Consider the following 16,350-nt stretch of genomic DNA (forward strand, 5'->3'; position numbering starts at 1 on the left):
CATCAGGATTGCAATTAATATCAACTTTTACGTTCGACATATTATTGTAAGGTTTGCGCGAATAATGACTGATTAGTTTGAACGACAAGGTAACAAATAAATACAGTGTTACTATAAAATATGGTTTAATACATTTTACTGCTTACTTCCAGCTTTTGAAAAAATGATTTTTTCCGTCAACTACCAAATGAAAGAAAACTGAAGCTAGTAGTGAAAAAATAAAATTGCAAATAAACTATTAAAGAACAAAAATGTAATCATTGCCACAAGAAAAGGTTCAGGATAATGGAGGATCAACAAGTAGCAAGTTTTTAAGACTGGACGAGGAAGTCAGGGTGGAGACAAGATCCTAGCTTACTGCACCTGTAAGCAAGAGAGCAAATAACATAAGTGGGACATAAAGTGAGAAAACTTACTATTATTAGTAAATGACTGATGTAATCTTAATCGGTTGCAAAGTAGATGTTGATAAAAAAATTTTGATATTAATCGTGAAAGAATAGCAAAAGTCGGGTACAGCTTATGTATTTGTAAAAAAATAATTCTGACGATTTAAAATTATAATAATCAACCTGATAGCGTACTTTTTGGCTGATATTTATAGTTGTAAAATAACAGAAACAATTATTTATCACTCAATTATGATGAGCACTTTTTTATACTAGACGCTATCGATTTACTCTAGAAGACAAAAATAATATAGATTACCGCAACTATCGAACGCCCAGTAAAAATTAAGATTTATTATTAGCAGTTAATAAATCACAGATAAACTTTTCCATCATAGAATAATGCTGCGATGCCCTTTATGATAGTAATGAATGGTAAGCGCACTAGAAATAACCCTTTACTATAATTAGTCTGTAAATCGAATGCACTATATACATTTGTTGACTAAACTGCGTCGCCAGTCAAACCAACTTCCACTAAAATCGACGACTTGAAGTATTAAGTATTATTTTACTTAGATAGTCATAATCTATAACATATTGAAATTACAGACCATTTTATTAGGACCCACAATCCCATGGGGTTGGTGCGGGGTCCTTTATTTTAGTAGTAATCATTCGAGAAGCATTCGCAAAGCTAGTTGCACGTAGACTGAACTAATAATATCGATAAGCAGCCTTGCAGGGCGGATAAGCAAAGATAAAATGTTTATATTAATTGTATAAGTAATTTGCGTAATAATATTCTGCTAAAGCCGATGGTATAATGTAATGTGGAAGTCAAACATAGAGGTAGAATAACAGAGAATAGTTTATTTCCACAAAGGAACGTTATCATCAAGCAAATGGAAACTGAAAATTATTGGAGCTAAGCAAGAATGCTTTTTTCCGTATTATCAATCGCACGGGAATTTAGCCTTGAAATGAAAATGTAACTATAAGTATAATAAACTTCAATCTGTTAGCAAAGGCTTTGAATATTTAATTATAATCAAAACAAGATTAAATCAAACACTATGTACAATTAAAATTAGTTCAATGAACACCTTTTATACATAGTCAAACTATCAGAGTACATATCGGACGGAATACCGCGATGCTTAAGGAAATATTTAAGGTATGCAAGTAGGGCAGTAATAAATTAACTTTGAATGAGTTTCAAATGTATTTTTCTAATAGCAAGACAAACAAATAAGGAAATTCAAACTTTATGCAACTAACGCTTGTAACTAGAAGAATCTTGAATAAAAAGGGAGCCCACGTAGACTTGGCCAGTATAGCAAAGTGGACGTCAAACATTAACTTTCAATTTAGGCTCAAAATTATATGCGAAAAGTTTGGAGCATTCGTTGAATACCACCATGTAATGTATTGTAGTGCACTTGATCAACTATTAATTTAGGAACCGGATGTTTCTGAAGTAGAATCGGAATCTTAAGATGTTACTTAACCTAACAGGACTGTTGTCACCCAAGCTCGATTTGTATGATAAAATAGAATGATTTTATTGCTTGCCGATTACTTAGATATTGAATAATGACTAAAGTGTAAATGCAAGCAACTTTTATAACAAAATTCTTGATATATTTAGAACCATGTTAACAGGCACATGCAAATAGAGGTACTGTAGAAGTATTTTTTTCAACTTATCACTCTTTACCTATCCTTGTACTTGTCAATAAAAAGCATTTTTATGATCCAAATAAAACTTGAGTTATTTTCTTTTTTAAGAAATTCTCTAGGAATAGGCAAGAATAATTTATCTCATCCTACAGTGCAAGTGATCACATGGAAAAAGTTGACGTGTCTCGGTAATTTTATAAATTTTACCCTTAACGAGGGTAATTTACCCCTAAGATGAAAAGTGAAAGAATATTCCTTTCAATTGCTCCAACTTTCTGCAGAATTCAGATACAAGGGTTTTCGAGGTCGCTTTTTACAAAATTACGATCAGTTTTCAGAATTTTACTGCAGTACTTAGATCCAGTATAGCGGAGAAAAATTTCAGAAAAATTTTGTACTTTTAAAAAAATTTTGTAGCGGCTTTTTAAGGCTGCTGATCACGAATCTGTCAATAATTGTTTTTAGTTCAAGATCACAGGTTTAACATAGAGAAAAACTACATTGAAGATGTAGGAAATCTATGCTTCAAGATCGGACTTATTGATACCTCAATTTTTTGTTAACTTAACAGTATATTATTAATGAATACTTCGTCTTTTCGAGAAGAGTATCCATACTAGTACTTTATATGATTCAATCAAAAGTATTATTCTCTTTTATATGATTGGAAACTTAACAACTCCTGGTTTCGAAACTCCAAACAGAAGGCTGTTGTCTACTTAAAAAAACTATTATTACTATAATAAGATTTTCATTTAATATAATTCGAACAGTAATGACATTCCTTAACGAAGTATTTAACACATGGCGATTTTTTACACCAACTACTTCTGATGATTGCTACGTTATTACATAAATCCCAATGACTTTTGCATAAATCTCTATAACTAAAATCAAATGGGTTTTCAAAATTGTCAGGTCTTTTATCAATACAGCCGGCTTTGAACCATAAGTATTTGAAAAAGTCTATGTATCGTGGCAACAAAAATTGGTTATGCACTAGTGATTGTAGTTTAATACTATTATTTCTCAAAAGTAATTTTATATCATAATTTCTTAATAGTTCATTGTATGAAAAATGACTAACATAATTTTTCCAAGTACGGAATCAGAATATATATAGTGGTTGAATTTTTTCTGTGGTTTCAGTTGGAATTTTTTTTACATTTACAATTGGATTTTTTGGTAGTGTTTCTTTAACACTTTTTTTTAATAGCCACTCCAAGAATCTATTAATAAAATTTAATGAGGTCCAACATTTGGGTAAAAAACATTTTTTAACCAAATTTTGAAGAGATCTTGAATAAGAATTATAAAAATACTATTTTTTAAAATAAGATATTCATATGCTCTGATATTGTAAGAAGTAAGAAAAAGTTTAAACTCTTATTAAGCTACAAGTTTAAATATGCTTACTTTTTCGAATGTATTTCATATTACTTTTAGATAAGACGGTATGACTTGTACGTAAGTAAGATAATTCAAAAGAAGTAAAAATACGACTTTTATCAGTTGACTATAAAATGGGGCACTGATAAGTCGTATAGTCACTTTGGAAAGTTAAATTCATAATAAGTGCAAACTTCTACACTTGCAATCTCGAAAAGTAACGAATTAATCATAAAATATAGGTGCAACAAGAGTTGTATGCTCACGATAAGAATGATGTGAAAAATAAATTACATCAAATTAATGCTTTTGTTTTTCTTATAAATTTCTTCTATTAAATTATAAGATACTTTTAAAAAAGAAAATTGCATAGTTTACTAAAAATAAATTTTACAAAATAAAGCATATTTCTTTTTTCGTATCGTGAATCTCAAAATAATTCGTACACTTCTTATTATTATAACAAAAACTGATTTTAATTAAATAATAACTACACGCAGACAATATTGACATTGCCTATATACCCTCTACATTTTAAATATAATTAACAATAAATACTATGTATTTGATCTGGTAAAAAAAATTGAAAAATCATAATGATAAATAATAACTTTTCTAGTTATGCGAGTCGTTGTTTCCATCAGTTTGAAAAAATCAAAAATTGCTATGTTATTTTGTTCATTTCTAATTTACTTTTTATACATGAAAGGTAGTGAATACTCTTTTGAAAACGCAAAAGAAAGTTTAATTTAAAAGAATGTTTAACTAGGAATTTCATGAAATGAAACTTTTCTCTTATTTAAGAGTATAAAATATATAAATTCGTACAGGTAAAAGGAAAATATATATTTTTGTGGCTTATTACAATTACATACATCAATTACTATCAAATTTAAAAATTATTTTCAAAACAGCGTACAGAAGATGATGACGACGAGATAAATTATGACTACAAATTAAGAGCTGTCGAGTACTGGAATAGTGGGAAACAAGGAAAATTAAGTATTGATTCTGTGAAAAATTCCGGAAAAATGTGTTTTCAATCCTTAAAAAGTAGAAGATGCATTTTTTTGGTTAAATTTTTCACAGATGTATGACTTATTTCAGAAAAAATAATTTCCATTTTGTTTTATTAAAAAATATTAGGTAGAACTCGAGATATTTAGAAAAAACTGTTTTTAGGGGTAAACTTCAGGGGTGATTGTCACCCCCTTAATATGTTTTTTCGCCGATAAAAAAAATACATGTCTCTTATTTTTCTAAGTTCTACAACATACATCAAGATCATTGAAATCGGTGAGTTTGGGTTGGGGTACCTTCCTTGTTAGAACAAAAATATAAGGGATAAGACTTAATCAATGCGATTTAAAGGCAAAACTCAAGCATACCTATTTTTTTAATACAGTCTTGTCAAATTTTAATATTACGAAAAATGAGCTGAAGTTAAGAATGACAGTTAGCAATGCAAACTCATGATGACATGGTACAATTCTATGGGTCAAGTGTGTGGCTGTGGCTCTCGAAGGTTTACACTGAGAGTGTAGTGGGGAGAGAGACATTACGCGAAGAATTAAGAAAAAACGAGTTTTAGACCAAAATGGCTATGGAAAACGCTAATACGCTTATAGTAACAACCTTTATCTTAATAATATATAAAGTTAAGTCGCTAAAACCGTTGAAATCGCTAACCGCGAAAACTACTGAACCGATTATGCTGAAATTTTGCAAACTGATTCTTGATGATTCCGACATGGTTTTCGCATAGTTTTTTTGTTAAAAAAGTCAATAACGCTGGCGATAAATGAGCTCAAAGTTTTTCTAAAATAAGCTAGCTTAGCGCTTTAGTTCAGTAGGATCCACTAGATGGCATCGAGGTAAAATTAAAGCCAACCGCAATCAAAGACAGTGAAGAGTGGTTATAAGATGCCCCATCGAGATGTCAATTATCGGCCACTATTAAACTGAGCCAGTCATTTATTGGCAAATGTCACTAGCGGAGTTGGTCTTCTCAAGGCTGGGAACCCCAGTGACCGACGACCTTATATACCCTCTAGGCTCTAAGCATTCAACCAGGATTCATTGATCCTCTCCAAGGTCTGCGCTGCGAGAACCGAACAGCTATCAAGGAAAAATAAACTTGAGCCAACGGAACAGTCTCCAATGGGCAAGCATCACGAACCAACCTCTCCACCTTAGATCACAACTGATTCTGAAAAAAAGGTGCTTTAGACACCAACGTCTTCGACGTTATACCGTCTAGAGGTATAATACACAATGAGGGAGTAACAAAAAATTGATCGCTGGAGGTTGGTGAGTGATGCGCGCAGAGGGCAGGAGCCTCACTAGTATATATATTAACGAATAGTTTTATATTGAATATTTGCTATTGTTTATTATAAACTATTTTATGTATATTGATGATGTTATTTTATATTCATTATTTTTTGAGTCAAAGTGTAAGAACATAAAGAGCCCTTACGGTTTGGTACTTTGACCCATAGAATTGTACCATGTCATCATGAGTTTGCATTGCTAACTGTCATTCTTAACTTCAGCTCATTTTTCGTAATATTAAAATTTGACAAGACTGTATTAAAAAAATAGGTATGCTTGAGTTTTGCCTTTAAATCGCATTGATTAAGTCTTATCCCTTATATTTTTGTTCTAACAAGGAAGGTACCCCAACCCGAACTCACCGATTTCAATGATCTTGATATATGTTGTAGAACTTAGAAAAATAAGAGACATGTATTTTTTTTATCGGCGAAAAAACATATTAAGGGGGTGAAAATCACCCCTGAAGTTTACCCCTAAAAACAGTTTTTTCTAAATATCTCGAGTTCGACCTAATATTTTTTAATAAAACAAAATGGAAATTATTTTTTATAAAATAAGTCATACATCTGTGAAGAATTTAACCAAAAAAATGCATCTTTTACTTTTTAAGGATTGAAAACACATTTTTCCGGAATTTTTCACAGAATCAATACTTAATTTTCCTTGTTTTCCGCTATTCCAGTACTCGACAGCTCTTAATTTGTAGTCATAATTTATCTCATCGTCGTCATCTTCTGTACACTGGTTTGTCGGTGGTTTAGGAGAATCAGGAATAGTATGTAGCATTCCATCTTCGATAATTTGTGCTTCGATGTCTTTGTCTTTATATGATTCTTCAAAATCAATGAGTTCAATGCAATCATATCTATGTCATTACATTCATTCACTGCATCTATTCGAAAGGATTGTATATTTTCCGCCAACTCGATTTCCTTGTGATTGAAAGGGCTTTCTGGTAGGTTCATCATTTGAAATGTTGTCTGAAGTAAGTTAATTACGTTAATTCGATTTATTTCTACCATGATTTCTAAAAATAAAAAATGTATATTTATATTATGTATATATATTTTTCTCATACTGTACATTTAATTTTCAAGCAATTGGTCTCAATTCAATTAAAAAGAGAAAATTTCTTTAAATCAAAAAAATGGCATTAAATATCGTTTTGGACTCTACATTACTATTTTCAGAGATAGTTACGAATGACATAAAACTACTACTTTTTATACATGTAACTGCTATTAATTATTACATATTCAACTTTTCAATCGGTGTACTTTTGTGGAGCAATACTGAATGTGCGACTCAATAGTGCCTCTTCTCATAATCGACTAACAAAAGTCGTATTTTGGTTTCTGATGAATCATTCTGTTTACGTACAAGCCACACTGCCTTAACTATAAGTAATATGAAATATATATATATACATATATATGCTTTTCAATAATGAAGTGATATTCCACTTTTAGTATTTACAGATTTTTCAACGAGTCATCACGAAAAAATTCAAGAGAATTCTTTGAATCATTAAATTGACAACAGCTTTTATTCATCTAGAGAGTATTATTACCTGAAAAGTCAACTCTTCAAAAATTTTAAACAAAAAATAAATGCAGGACAAAGTTTTAATAATCCAATTTTTGCAGTCGCAAGAGCGGACATGAATGATTTCATACGAGAATACTTGTAAGGATAATGATACTTATGTTGCTGCATTCAACATTTAAATCTAAATCGACGGTCCTTGCTTGTCCCTCTTTATTCTACTTTTTAGGCGAGTCTACAGTGACCTGGGTTACTTGGGCTTTTCTCACACAGCTTAGTCATCAACAAACTAACTCTTACATGTGCTTATAGTGCAGGCTTTGACACGTGGCTTCATTACCTACTGAAGTCTTACATTCGCTTTAAAACACAAATTAACTTACTACTTAACCTTTAAAGTTACTTTAGAGCACTAAATAAAAGAGAAAACGTGAATTACGGTATGTTTAAGGAGTTTTCAAATATTAACCTAATTACTTTTGATTGACACGAGCATAATTGTTGTGCAATAATTATACTAAAAATATTAGTTTAAAACTTTTATGTGTCAGATTTTATATTTTGGTTCACGTTGACGTTGAAGTTGTTTACGATGTTCGTTATGGACCATACGCTGAAATAATTGTTAAAATTATTGGTTTTTTCCATTCTGGGGTAAATGAATGCTAATTAATGTTGTAAGATCAGAGCTCCATAAAATTTTTGAAGATTGCCCGTGTAGTTCAAGTTTTGCAAAGGTAGCTTTTTAACAAGATTAAGTTACACGTCGGGCGATTGCAGAAGCAGTTCAATGATTGAAAATTGTTGAGTACTCACGTTTCATAATTTTATGGCATAGCTAGACATTTTGAAATAATACATGTTAAGTATATGGCATAGTATGTTACAATATTACACCTGTGCATTATTAATAATCAAAGCTAAACACGTTCTTTTTTCTCTTTTTTTTCATGTGTTTCAAACCTCCGGTAACAAAAAAAAATTACAGTAGTTTCGGACATACAATTTTTAATTCGTTGTTACGACTTTTTATAGAAAATTAAAAACATTTTCCCAAGATTCATAGACTTTTTCTAAGCATACAGTCAAAAGCTTGCTGGTGAATTCTTGGCACGTCATTTACTTTTTAAAAGGGTTAGTTGCAAAATTAGAAAATTCATAACGATACTTCTCGCATGATAATTATAAATACTAAACGACCGTTATATTCTTTATGTCTAGAACTTTTAGCTTTGAAATAAAGTATAAATTTTACGAAGCCGATTGACTTCCATAAGAACAAGTAAGAATTTTCGATGTATATTTTTCAGAAGAATCCGAACCTAAAACTATTTTTTTCATAAAATTGTTCAGAAACTTGTTATTAACAATTTAAGTGCTTATAACGCGATCAAAATCAGTAGAGAGCGTGTTCAAATATAATAACTGAACAGCTTGATAAATAACTCAACTCCCCAGAAATGTGCCTAATATTCCTAAATTCTTATAAAATATTGCTCAGAATCAGAGATATTGCAAATTAAGAGAAAAAATTTAAAGAACGACGGTTTTCATAGCCTTTTCGCTCTTTTACTCAACACCTCTTTTAAGTATAAAGCTTTAACACCTTTCATTTTAAAACTTAAGATCTGAGCTTTGAAACGGGTTGTAGAAGAAGCTTTAAATGACGTTTAGAAAAATGTTTAATCATTTTAAACTAAAATTTTTTTATGAAAATGAGCTAAGTAATTTCTTTAGAAGCATTTTTACCATAGATACATGAAAAATATTACTGTAACTGTTTTCCACAATAGTAGTGCGATTGAAAACTAACATTTAGCGTTTTTGATGATGTATTTAAGCTTATTTTTCTTTAATTCTAAGGTGTCCGCATGGTGCGCACGCATAAGCTGCTTCACGCGCTTCCAGGATCGAGAAAGTGGCCAGCTGAAAATGTCTCTAGGTGTTTTTAAAAATAAAATATTGAGTTTAATGGCCAAATACGTGAGTATAAATAATAATTGTATGCTGTTATAATGAAAAAACTACTAAATATTTCAAAAAATTATCTTGCTTTTTCTATTTTTTTTTTGTAAGTTTATTATTTTGTGTACTTACTTATTTTAATTAAATTGTCACACGAATTCATTAACACTCGAACGTTTATTTACTCTACAACAATTTTAAACAAACAGTTTGTTAAAAGTTTCCTAAAGTGAAAAAAAATGTACAAATGTCTGTAAGATTATCTCCTGGTAAAAAAATATATGTTTTCTACGATAATTTTCTAGTCTGTGGTATCTCGTTGTTTTTAGTCTGACTAATACGTTTATTTTCATGTTTCTCTTCAGCATCTATTAGTTCCGTCAATTTATACTTGTGAGTATAGTTATTGCAGCAATCAGTGCGTACATAGTAGTAATAAATATCTGCAAGTATATGAAGAAAAATAAGTAAGTTGAAGTTTAAATGCCAATTATAAATTGTGGAGAGTGCTTGAGGCGCCTACACCTACTTAACAATCTTTTACTGAAATAAAATCATTGACTCCACATGTGGCTTTTTAATTTTTTCATCCATAGAAGATACATACAAGGAGTGACAGAAAAAGAAAAAAATACCATGCAAATAATGAAAAATACTAAAATCTTTTTGAAAATTAATTATTTTACAACAGTAAAATTTATTTTAAACCATCGTAACTTGTGTTTAAGGCACGACCAATACCCAATTGATAAAGCCAGAGTTAAAAATATGTCCATAGTTATAAGATGTCAACTAAGTTATCTGCACAATACAATACTACAAATTAAATCATTTTATCGACAACAGTCATGAAAAAAAAGTAATTAAGCATAAATAATTTAGAAATCGATTTAACACCTGTTAGTTCCGTCAATTTATACTTGTGAGTATAGTTATTGCAGCAATCAGTGCGTACATAGTAGTAATAAATATCTGCAAGTATATAAAGAAAAATAAGTAAGTTGAAGTTTAAATGCCAATTATGAATTGTGGAGAGTGCTTGAGGCGCCTACACCTACTTAACAATCTTTTACTGAAATAAAATCATTGACTCCACATGTGGCTTTTTAATTTTTTCATCAATAGAAAATACATACAAGGAGTGACAGAAAAAGAAAGAAAAACCATGCAAATAATGAAAAATACTAAAATCTTTTTGAAAATTAATTATTTTACAACAGTAAAATTTATTTTAAACCATCGTAACTTGTGTTTAAGGCACGACCAATACCCAATTGATAAAGCCAGAGTTAAAAATATATCCATAGTTATAAGATGTCAACTAAGTTAACTGCACAATACAATACTACAAATTAAATCATTTTATCGACAACAGTCATGAAAAAAAAGTAATTAAGCATAAATAATTTAGAAATCGATTTAACACCTGCACCACTTGACTTTGGGTTCACTGGCAAAATACCAGGATTCGTCACTCGTTCCCAAGAGCTGCTTTACGAACCTCGTCACGACCCATGCCTTAAGCTCGGTTAACTTCTTGTCAACTTCTCGGTTCGTAAATTACAGCCTCATCAAACTCGTGCAAAACATATATTCTTTTTTACTAGAAGATAATTTTACAGATAGTAATACATTTTTTTATATTAATCTCATCGGGAGACTTTAAACAAACCACTTTTTCAATCTGTGAAATAAATAAACATTCATGTGTTCATGGCGCAAGAGTGTAACTCACACTGATGCACAGAGAACACTACTTGAAACACGCTCTATGAGAGTTAACAATTTTTTTAAAATTTAAATGATCCATTACACAAAGTAACATTTTTCTTTCTAACAAACATAAATATAAGAAGCTCACGTGCATTGGTCGTCCAAGTTTAATTTTTTATATATTTGTATACACTCTCTCTCTATATGTATATATTAGTGGGGCTTCGCCTCCCTGCGCGCTCCGCGCGCCAACCCCCTACTGTTCCAACTGAAAAGGAGAGTCTTTGAATTTCATCTGTTAGTGGGAAGAGGTTGGTGCGTAGAATTTCGTGAGGAAGAAAAGTTTTTAATCTATATCGTTAAGAATTAGTTATATATTAATCAGTAAATTTCCACACCACCCAGAAGGTACTATTGTGGTACGTTGAGAGTTTTTTTTAGAACTCTTCGTTATGTTTAGAGAAAAAAAGTATACATTATTTTTTTATTGATTACATTTTAAACAACAAAAAGTTTGAATTACTTTAATCACATATAAATTATTTAAATTTTATATAACAAATACTTAATATTATTTTTGTTACTGTTATGCATTCTATATTTTATCAATTGATATAAGTAATTAGAAAAAAATTTTCATTTTCAGATTCAATGACGAATACGAAAGTAATTTCTTAACAGTATTCCACACTGTAAATTGAAAAAATCGTTTGTACTTTGTACGGTTAAAATTTAATTTAAAATCAAACTAAATATTTTTAAAATTTATAAAAACAAACAGTATAAAAGTTAGCGTACAGAGGGGAAATTATTTATTCAGAACTTTTTCTTATTTTCTGTATAGTGACGAAGATTTCCAAATAAGAGTTCGTTCTTTTGTAATCAATAATGTCAATAAATGGCAAAATTATTATGAATTTATAGTAGGAAACAATTATTACTAAAATGTAAAAAGTAGTGATAAACATATTAACACAATGTCAAAAAATGGGACTTATGGTACAAGTATTGAAATTAAAAGCTTTTCAGATTTATTTAATGTTCACGTTATAGTGAATTTCTCGGACAACGATATTCAAACATATAGAAATTCAAATAGTAATCTTAAACTAAAAATAAATCTTAAAGAAAAAATGTATTAAAAAATATTGCAATTGGTCAATTAAACATTATATCTCCAAAAGATCATGAAAGATTTTTTTTTAACTTATATTAAATAAAGTAATTGGTTCGACATCGCTCGAAGACATTAGAACACATAAAGGAATAACTTATTAAACTTTTAAAGATACTGCAATTGCAATGGGTTTAATTAACAATGATAAAAAAATCAATGATATTTTTTAAGAAGCAATTACTGTTACGTTTTCATATCAATTAAGACAATTTTTTGTTCGGTTTTTAATTTCAGAAAACGTTTAAAGTGATAAAATATGGAATAAATACAAAGAATTTTTTAAGAAGGGTTTGCCTAATAATAAAGATAATTTAGTCTTTTTACATATAAACCAAATTTTAGAATCAGAAGATAAATCATGTTGATGCTTTAATTTACCTGGACCAAAAAAAATGGAGAATAAAAAAGAAGAAATAGATGATGAAATACGTTTTAGTGAAAAATTGTTTAACTCGATGTATAAAAGTTTGAATACTGACCAGAAAAATATATTTCATAGTATTTGCGAACAAAAAAATAATATTCTCTTTATGGATGGTCCTGGAGGGTCAGAAAAAACTTATTTATATGAAACGTTATTTATTTTTTTATTTCTTAAAATAAAAAAATCACGTTAATGGCATGGACTGGCATAGCATCAATTTTGCTTCCAAAGGGGATGACCAGTCATAGAACTTTTAGACTTCCTCTAGATCCTAATAATATAGAGAGTACATTTTTAGTATTCAAGTCGGATGAAAAAAAATTGAGAGAAGTTGATTTAATTATTTGAGATAAGGCTTTAATGATTCCAAAAAAAGCATTAAAAATTGTAGACAGAACGTTAAGAGATTAATGTAATAATAAAAAATGTTTTAAAAATAAATTAATTATTTTAGGAGGTGATTTTTGTCAGATTCTCCCAGTGACAAGAAACGGTAATGGAAAAGTTATACTTTAACAAGCTATAAAATCTTTATTTTTATGGAACTCATTCCAAATTTTAAAATTTGAAATCAATATTCATTCTAACGATACAGAATTTTTAAAACTATTATTCAAAATTAGGAGAGGGGAAATAAAAACTTTCAACATTCCTAAAAATTGCATCTCAAATGATGTATGTTCTAAAATTTTTTAATTTTCTAATATCGGCAATTGTTTGATAAAAAGTGTTATACTTACATAGCATAACGAGAACACCTCTCATTTAAATCATAAAATTCTTAAAAAATTAACTGGAGAAATGAAAACTTACTATAGTATAGATAACGTAACTTATAAAGGGGTCGATAAATCAGACGATAATATTTATTTAAATTTTCAGGTGGAAATATTGAACAATATTCGTGAAGGATTACCACCTGATGAAGTAAATCTAAAAATTGATACAAAAGTGGTGTTACTGAGAAATTTAAGTATATCAGATGGGCTCTGTAATGGAACACGTTTAAAAATCACAAAATTTTTACAGTATAATATAGAAGGAGAAATAATAACTGGAGAGAAAATTGGAAATAGAGTCTTCATTTCAAGAATAACTTTAGACACAGAAAACTCCTCAACATTACCGTTTATTTTGTATCATAAACAATTTCCAATTGTTGTGGCATTCGCTATGACAATAAACAAATCCCAAGGTCAAAGTTTCGATAATGTAGGTTTGTATTTTAAAAAACCCTTATTTCTCATGGTCAATTATACGTGGCTTTATCAAGATGCAAAAATAAAAATAATTTATTTATTGAAGTAGAAGGCAAAATAATACAGAAATAGAAAATATTGTTTGAAAAGAGATTTTTACATAATTTATTGACTTTACTTGATGATTCTTATAGATAAATCGGCAATATTTATGGTAATAAATTGAAAGTCACTTATTAATATTTTATCATTTAACAAGTATACATTACATTATTTAAGAAAAATGGTGTGGAGGGCTATGGAGGGTCTGTGGAGGGACAGGCAAAATTGTGTGGGGGGGCTGTGGGGGTCTAAGAAAAAAGTTAGAAAATGTCAAACTAGCGATGAAAACGGTCGAATTTCAGCTTATTTGTGGGGGGTCCATGTGGGGGCTGTGGAGGGTCTGTGGGGGGGATATGTGGAATGCCCCACGCAAATAACTATATAACATAGGGAGATATATGTATATATATATATGTATATATATATATATGTATATGTATATATATATACATGTAGAACTTACTTATCTCGTAGAATTAATTGTAACCGGTTATAAACTTTATCACGACGTACATTCACAGCTTATTTTACATTTTACTTTTCACGTCTAATGTGAGAACTTAAACAAGTGAATTTGGTAATAATTTTTTGAATATGATGCAAAGCTTGAAAGAAATTACTGTATTTTTTGTACACATATTTCAAAGAAATAATAACACTATTCAAATTTGAAAAAATAACTAAACGCCAAATATTCGAAGAGAACAAAATCATGGCTGACCAATCCGATAGTGAATGACTTACCAGTAGAAGTATGCAATACCTAATTCAAACAAACGGAAAATTTCAACTTTTCAGATATAATTTTGAACTTAAAGAGCTATATCATGTTAAATAATTTCTAGAATCCAACTTATCAGACAATTTAATTAAAATAAGTAAGTACACAAAAGAATATGCTTAGGGAAAAAAAAAATAGGAAAGCAAGATTATTTTTTGACATATTGAGTATTTTTACAATCATGACAGTATATACATTTATAATTTTTCATTTACATTTTTCGCCATAAAACTCAATGCATTGAAATTCAAAAAATAGCTGAAGACAATTTCAGCTGGCCGGCTTCTTGAGCCTGTAAGCACGTGAAGCAGCTACCGCATGCGCACCATACGCACACCTTAAAATTAAAGGAAAATTAGTTCAAATACATCCTTAAAGTCACAAAATGTTTGTTTTCAATTACACTTTAACTGTGAAAAACAATTATTGTGATATTTTTTGTGTATCTATGGTAAAAATGCTAAAACAAAAATTACGTCACTGATTTTCATTGAAAAATGTTACTTTAAAATGATTAAAAGTTTTTTTCAACGTCATTAAGAGCTATACTACAACTTATTTTGATCGAAGCTTTCATCTTTAGCTTTAAAATGAGAGGTGTTGAAGCTTTATACCTAAAGGAGACACGAAGTAAAAAAGCGAAAAAGCTTTAAAAAGCACCGTCTTCAAATTTTTTGCACTAAACATGCAATATCTCTGGTTCTAATCAACATTTTTTTTTAATTCTTCATTGGGCACATTTTAAGGCATAAAAAAAAGATATTTAAGTATGACAAGCAAGTTCTTTAATGCAAGATTAGGAACTGTTGATCAAAATTAAGGAACAACTTTTTGGATAATACACCCTTGTTTTTAAAAAAAAATTAAAATACACTTGATGTAAAAAAGTGCCACAATAAGCATTAGTTGGCCAGATGTACATAGCACAAAACTCGTACTATTATGAAGTCAAAAATTTTACAATGATCGTTCGTTATAAAATCTAAATGTCAACTAGCATTTCAACGATGATTCCTTTTACATTTGTAATTTCTCAAACTATGTGGTAATATGTAAATCAAATTTTTTAAGTCTACACAAATGCAGCTCAGATGTTTATGTGGTTGACGTTTTTTTTTAAAATATATATAATACAAATTAATATTCTCGTTTATACATTAATTTATATTGACTCTTAAATAAACATACTATTCATAGTCTAGGAGCAAGTAGCTTTTTTTCTAACTAGCTGTTGTCTTTTGGAGGTTCAAGTTATTTTTGTAGTTAAGAATGACATAGAGAAGTAATTTTTAGGATCTTTAGAACAGTATGATTAATAATAAATATTCAAAAACGTATTTTCGACAGTCACTGCTTTTTGGATCTATTGATACGTGGTTTACTTGATCCATAATTAAATAAAGTGAAAAGTGGCCAACAGTACTTTATTAAACTTTCTTACGTGAGGCAAAGTGCACGTGTCACCTGCCTTGTCCTCTGAATTTCTTCGCTGTCTACTTTCTTAGCTCGTAATTTTCTAACTTCTCGCCTACCTGCGCGTGGTATCGTTTTAAGCCTTACCTGTTGAGTTTCAATTGTGGTGGCGTGAGTATAACGTCGAATGCGTTAAGCACATCGTACATGCTTTTAATTATTTTATTTATTAC

The 16,350-nt window shown here is 29.6% G+C and overlaps 1 protein-coding gene across 1 annotated transcript in view; it reads right to left on the reverse strand.

Annotated features, from left to right (window-relative positions):
• LOC149375133 (apoptosis-linked gene 2-interacting protein X 1-like) overlaps nt 1–16,350 on the reverse strand; it is a 415,535-nt gene that overhangs the window by 305,312 nt on the left and 93,873 nt on the right. The gene's annotated exons all lie outside the window — the stretch shown is intronic.

This window comes from Copidosoma floridanum, unplaced genomic scaffold (genome assembly GCF_036245765.1).
Source record: "Copidosoma floridanum isolate Cflo_tuat_1 unplaced genomic scaffold, Cflo_Japanese_pri ptg000011l, whole genome shotgun sequence".
Classification (NCBI taxonomy): domain Eukaryota; kingdom Metazoa; phylum Arthropoda; class Insecta; order Hymenoptera; family Encyrtidae; genus Copidosoma; species Copidosoma floridanum.